Source organism: Lissotriton helveticus, chromosome 1_1 (assembly GCF_964261635.1).
Source record: "Lissotriton helveticus chromosome 1_1, aLisHel1.1, whole genome shotgun sequence".
In the NCBI taxonomy this organism is placed as follows: Eukaryota; Metazoa; Chordata; class Amphibia; order Caudata; family Salamandridae; genus Lissotriton; species Lissotriton helveticus.
Window position 1 is genome coordinate 580,807,296 of NC_136057.1, and position 6,290 is coordinate 580,813,585.

General features: G+C 46.1%; 1 long non-coding RNA gene across 1 annotated transcript; it reads right to left on the reverse strand.

Annotated features, from left to right (window-relative positions):
- Positions 1 to 4,130: 4,130 nt before the first annotated feature.
- LOC144770170 (uncharacterized) lies at positions 4,131 to 5,280 on the reverse strand. The gene is made up of 5 exons (XR_013598819.1): positions 5,233 to 5,280; positions 5,077 to 5,146; positions 4,890 to 4,983; positions 4,740 to 4,802; positions 4,131 to 4,640 (listed from the first exon to the last, which is right to left on the reverse strand). It is a non-coding gene; the product is annotated as an uncharacterized LOC144770170 (long non-coding RNA).
- Between the last annotated feature and the right edge of the window lie 1,010 nt (positions 5,281 to 6,290).

The window sequence follows — 6,290 nt, forward strand, 5'->3', positions numbered from 1 at the left end:
GGTCGCTCGTGAAGCACGCGCACAAAATCAACCTCCTAATCGCCAACCACGCAACAGATATCTTGTTTCTAACTGAAACCTGGCTTACGTCCAGCAATGGCCCCGACACAGTCCTTGCACTCCCTCCCGGGTACCTTATGTGCTCGCTGAATAGATCAGAGGGGAGAGGAGGTGGACTAGCCATAATTTACAAGGACGTTTTTACCTGCAGAACTTCGGACGGCAACATCAAGGGATGTGAAAGCTGTAACTTTGCCATACAAATCTCCCCAGTTACCTCACTGTCTGGAACGCTGGTATATCGCCCTCCAGGCCATTTGGCCGAATTTCCAAGTAAAATCATTGACAAGATCTCCATTGAGTGCACATCCTCCTCCAACTACCTACTTTTGGGGGACCTTAATGTCCACTTTCTGGACCCGGCCGACAAGCAGGCGATAGAACTGCTACAGGACATCACCTCCACCGGCCTCGACCTAAAAAATCGACAGGCCACTCATGAAAGAGGGCAATTGCTCGACCCCATATTTACAAATATCCCAGACCTGAAAACCCTTGATCACGTCCCCCTCCCTTGGACAGATCATTTCCTGGTCCCCTTCGTTTGGGCGATTAACACTCTGCCCCCTCTATCCCCCAAAATAAGAATCCGGACAAGACGATGGCACAAACTGGACCCAGACGAATGGGCAGCCAAACTAAGGGAAAACGTCCCCCTTCCCTCTCAAGACACCATAGCTGCGGACAAAGAATTCAACACTTGGGTCACCCAATCCCTTGACACCATCCTGCCAAAAACCAGCTCCCTGAAACGCACCAAGAGAGTCAATCCGTCCCCCTGGTATACCCCTGAACTTAACCTTTTGCGGAAGGCCTGCAAGAGGAACTAACGCCTTTGGAGGAAGGACAAAACGGCAGAGAAAAAAGATACATTTCGTACCTCCATAAATATCTACAAAAAGGAGCTACGTAACACCAAAATTGTTTTCTACGAGAGCAGAATCAAAAATGCCGCATGTTCGGCCCACGAAACCTTCGCCGTTCTAAAAGAACTCCTCCATGCCCCTGACCCTCCTCTCAAGCCACTCGATCCCAAAGAAGCAGAAAGCAAATGTACTAATCTTGCTACCTTCTTTGACGAGAAAATAAAAAAAATCCTCCAAGCCATTCCACCCCCCGAACCGGGGCATACGGATAGGGCTCGCACTAATTCTACTATCCATCCCCCCCACCCGCTTGACAGCCCTTCACTCCCCCTGGACACCTTTGGTCCAGTCACCACGGAAGAGGTTGAGGCAACACTGGCCTCAATCAAAAGTGAGTCCCCACTCGACCCTGCACCCCTCCGCTTCCTGAAAAAAGTGACTAGTACCATCACACTCCCCCTCACGGCATTGATCAACTCCTCCTTCTCGCAGGGCACAGTACCCCCCAGCAGGAAGGCGGCAGCGGTCAAAGGCCTACTAAAAAAACCTTCGTTAGACCCACAGGACCTCTCCAATTACAGACCCATCTCCCTTCTCCCAGGCAACAGTAAGATCGCGGAGAAGTTAGTGAACAAACAACTGTCACTATTCCTGGAGAGCAACAACCTACTAGGGGTCTCCCAGACAGGGTTCCGCCCAGGACAGGGCACTGACATCGCCCTCCTGGCAGCAGTGGAGAAGGCCAGAAGCATTCTGGACACAGGAGGATCAGTGGCAGTGATCCTCCTGGACCTCAGTGCGGCCTTCGACACTGTGGACCATCCTACCCTTATCCAACGACTGGAAGAAATCGGAGTAAGGGGTACGGCCCTGAAGTGGCTAAAATCCTTCCTAACAGGCCGCTCCTTCCAAGTTTGGGAGAACGACAGCCACTCACCCGTTATCCCCCTCCGCTGTGGAGTACCGCAGGGCTCATCTTTGAGCCCTACGTTATTCAACGTTTACATGGCTCCACTGGAGAAACTGGTTAGTCCGTTCGGCGTATCAATAATCAACTACGCTGATGATACCCAGCTGGTGGTTACCCTCTCACACCCTCACCACTCCCCCTCTGACCTCCACAGTTGTCTCACTGAAGTCCACCGCTGGATGAACCTCTCCTCACTAAAATTAAACGGCTCAAAGACCGAGATACTGATGCTCGGCCACAAAGGACCCTCCCTGCCGCCTCACCTCTGGCCCGACTGCCTGGGCAACCCCCCCACCGCTAAGGAAGAGGTCAAAAGCCTAGGCGTTTGGATCGATAACGACCTAAGCTTTAGAACTCAGGCAACAAAAACTGCAGGAACATGCTTCGGACTCCTCAGAGCCTGCAGAAAGGTCTTCCCCTTGCTCCCAGCGAACGCCAAGAAACTTCTCATTCAGGGCCTCATTCTGGCGAGACTGGACTACTGCAACGCAATTTACTTGGGAGCTCCCGAAGCCACGCTCAACACCTTGCAGAAAGTCCAAAATGCCGCCGCGCGCCTTCTGACCGGTCCACCAGCAAGATCATCTGCTAAACCAGCCCTCAAGTCTCTCCACTGGCTCCCAGTCAGAAAAAGAGTGGCCTTCAAGGCTCTCTGTCTGGCCCACAAAACCCTCAACAACAACGGCCCTCCCCTCCTCAAGGAATTCATTATCCCTTACAAAGCGGAAAGGGCCCTCCGGTCCAGCGGAGAAAATTTCATCACAGTCCCCAGAGTCAAAAAAGCCAGGACCGGTGGCCGCCGCTTCTCGGTCCACACGGCCAAACTCTGGAACAACCTCCCAAGACGACTGAGATTAGAACCCAACCTCCTTCAATTTAGGAAATCACTGAAGACCCTCCTCTTTCCTCACCCATAAACTCCCTCCACTGCTGATACCCTTGGAGTTTCAGGTTTAGCGCTGGGATGCTCTAGGGTTACTACGCGCTCTACAAAACCTTTAAAAAATAAATAAATAATAAGACCCTCAGTCCTGCTGTTCGCAAACGTAACCGCCTTGCTATAACGTAGAGGGCCACCATTGTCTTCACACTGTTGCATTTTGGGGCTCTTTATGTACAGTGCACCTGATTACCATCTGCTTTGAGTCTGTGGTAATTACCGATTCTTAAATACCGATTTTTGGCAAATTCTTTATTACCGATTTTTGGTACATCACATTTGCGATTAATTACCGATTTCTTATTTGCCAATTCGGTATTTTAGTATTTTGGTGTCTGCCAATCGGTAAATAAGGAATCGGTAACTGGTTTCCCTTCTTTTTACCGATTCCTCATTACCAATGGCATTCGGTAATACCTACATCGCACATGGGTAAATACCGGTCGGTAACGCTGAAATTTAACGAATTTCAGCGTTACTGACCGGTATTTAGCCACCTACATCTGGCCCATAGTGCCTTACATGCCATCCTCCCTAGCTAGGAACTATATTTTATATAATATAGAAGGTCTTTTAGGGTTGAATGGGAAACCCCATACCTCCAAGATCAGCAGAAGTGAATCACATCGGGATCTGCAAGAGCTCTCTCTCTCTGGAAACAGATTTTCTCCAAGGGTCTAAAATGATGCATGCAGTGTAATATTAAAGGCGCCAGAATTTCAGTTAGCTGCAGTTGCGTGCATGTTGTGTCTAAGCGTGAGCCGATCAGCCCAAATATCAGCTAACATTGTTATGATAACCTTGGAGGCTTCAGCACTCACTGTGCGGACTAAGGTTGCGATGTAGGTCTAGGGATGTTGAAAACAAGGCATTCTCATGTGAAGATATTCATGCAGTAGTCAAACTTACAACAACAGTTATTTGCAGTGTCGTGTGCAAAAGCGACAAAAAGGCAAAATGGCATTTAAACTTCTAATAGGCTTATGCTAACATAGCAAGGTGCGCAATCAGGGGCCTGCCTTCACTACACTGTGTCCAGTGGATCTTCTGTGAGCATGCTATTGCCACGGACGTTTGGGTGCACGCATTTGCTGCTAGCCATCCGGCATGCCGTCAGAGATGCGTGCCACTATTTTAGGTTTACAAAAAACGGGGGATTTTACCTATGCCTCTATTTTTAATTTCAAGTAGTTACTCTTTATAAGGATAAACCAAGATTCAATTAGTTATCCTGACATGTTTATTATGTCATTTTATTTATCCATCAATCAATTTTTTTTTATGATTCATCGGAGAAAGTACAATATCAACTCAACGTTTTGCCATACATTTTTTTCAAAAAATTCAAAAACAATAATAGACATTACAAAAAACAATTCACAAACACAATACTAATTGTATACAAATTGTGATCAAACAACAACTTCATACAGTTACCAAGGGACAATTGGACACACAAAATTGTTTATGCAATGGTAAATCAATGACCATCATTTGTTGCTTAATGCGGAGCAACAAAGTTTTTTTACAACGTGAACAATGCCCCTACACTCTGAACTATATCATATTTCATCAAAATGAATCCGAGTGTAAAATGCCAAATAAATCAGAGCATGAATGCCAAATAAATCAAAGCATGGTGGCTCAAAGTGAATCAGAGCGCGGATGCCAGAGCATGAATGCCAAATAAATCAAAGCATGGTGGCTCAAAGTGAATCAGAGCGCGGATGCCGACGCGTTTCGAATCCTGCTGTCTGCCTCACAGGATTCTCATCAGGGCTGGACGAGTCAAATCCTTGGGGAACTGTTTATAACAAAAACGAGGAGAATTTTTAGAAATAATTCCTCCATCCATTCGCCTTTAATTAATTCCAAACATATAGCTTAAAACAATGCAGCATACCTTATTTATTATCAAGGAATGCGCTTTTCTTTAAAATGTCGTCTATGTGGTGGGTGTCGTATTCTGCAATGGAGTAAACCAAGGTTTTAGTGGCCCCATAGTGAGCGGATGAACTTTGCCCTGTCATCATTGAGCAAAAAATATATGTACCTTTTAGAAATTGAAGCGGCGACTTGGTGTTAAACCGTCCTATTTTCAAATAGACTTCAAGTGCTGTTCGGTTAAAAAATGCATCTCTGAAACACTGCAGGACAAATGATAATAAAGGGCCGTGAGTCTTTGTTGTTTTGGAACACAAGCTTTCTAAAAGTGTCCTGTTAACAGGAAAGAAACTTACATCAATCAGAGAGCTGGCGGGGAACAGGAAACAATCCCGCTACTCGTCGCTACTGCCGTGGTCTTGAGACCTGTGATTGATAAACAATGATTACTGTCTAGTGCTGCGTGCGCTTTTAGTCTAAAACGTGCAGCAACTGTCATACTCGGCTCTCACCTTATTATTTTCCGATATCAGGCGCTAAAGGTCGTGTTCCACTCTCAGGTTTGTTTTGTTACATAGGGTTTGTGCATGTGCAGTATTAAACTAAACCAGGGAATTGTCACATGGTATAGTGACAGCCAATAAGGCGATATTAGTATGAATGTTGCATTCTGGGGTTCGTAGTGTGCCGGACACCCGGGGGAACTTATTGATGTCCTGACATGGTAAATCGGTTTCAATAGCTAAAGTCTGTTGACCTCACTCATGGAATTCAGTCCTTTGTTCACGCTATCGAATCTCATGATGAGATATGCCTCTTTGCGCAATAACGCATTTTCAATGCATGGCGATTGATGCTTGGGATCAACCCATGTTAGAACAGTCCACTTGAAGTCATTTTCGCTGTGGTTTTGGCTCAAAAAATGTTCAACCATCGGTGCAGACAACACCTTTTTTTTAATTCTGGACCGATGTTGTGTGATTCTGACGTTAATAGGCTGGCAAGTCTTCCCAATATAAACTCTGTTGCATGGACACACCACGGCATAGACGACATTTTTAGTTTTACAGTTAGTGAACATGTCATGCTTCCATTTAATCCCGTCATGATCAAAAACATTGCCTTCTAATGTACTTGTACAAGAGACACAGTTGCCACATTTGTGGTGCCCACAAATTGGTTTCAGGTTCCACTGTGCTATCAAGTCACCCTTTTGTTTTGCAATGTAGCTGCCTGCTCTTATGATTTGTTGCCCTATGCTTGGATTTTTTCGCATGGCGAAAATGGGCTTAGAGAGGGGGTGCTCTAGTGTTTCCAACAAATGCCGGTTGCCAGTTTTTTAAGATAATACGTTTGAACTGATTGGTGTTGGACCCGAAGGTCGTAACACAAACCAGTTTGTCTAGCTCAGTCTTTTCTTTAGTCTGCAGGAGATTATCTCTGGGGGTGAATCTGGCCCGCTTCATGGCATGTTTCAAAAGTTTCTTTATTTTAGGTTTGGCGTATTTTCACGTTACCAACCACGTCTCACTTTGCCAATCACGCATCTGTCTGGCATGGCGTTTTCATT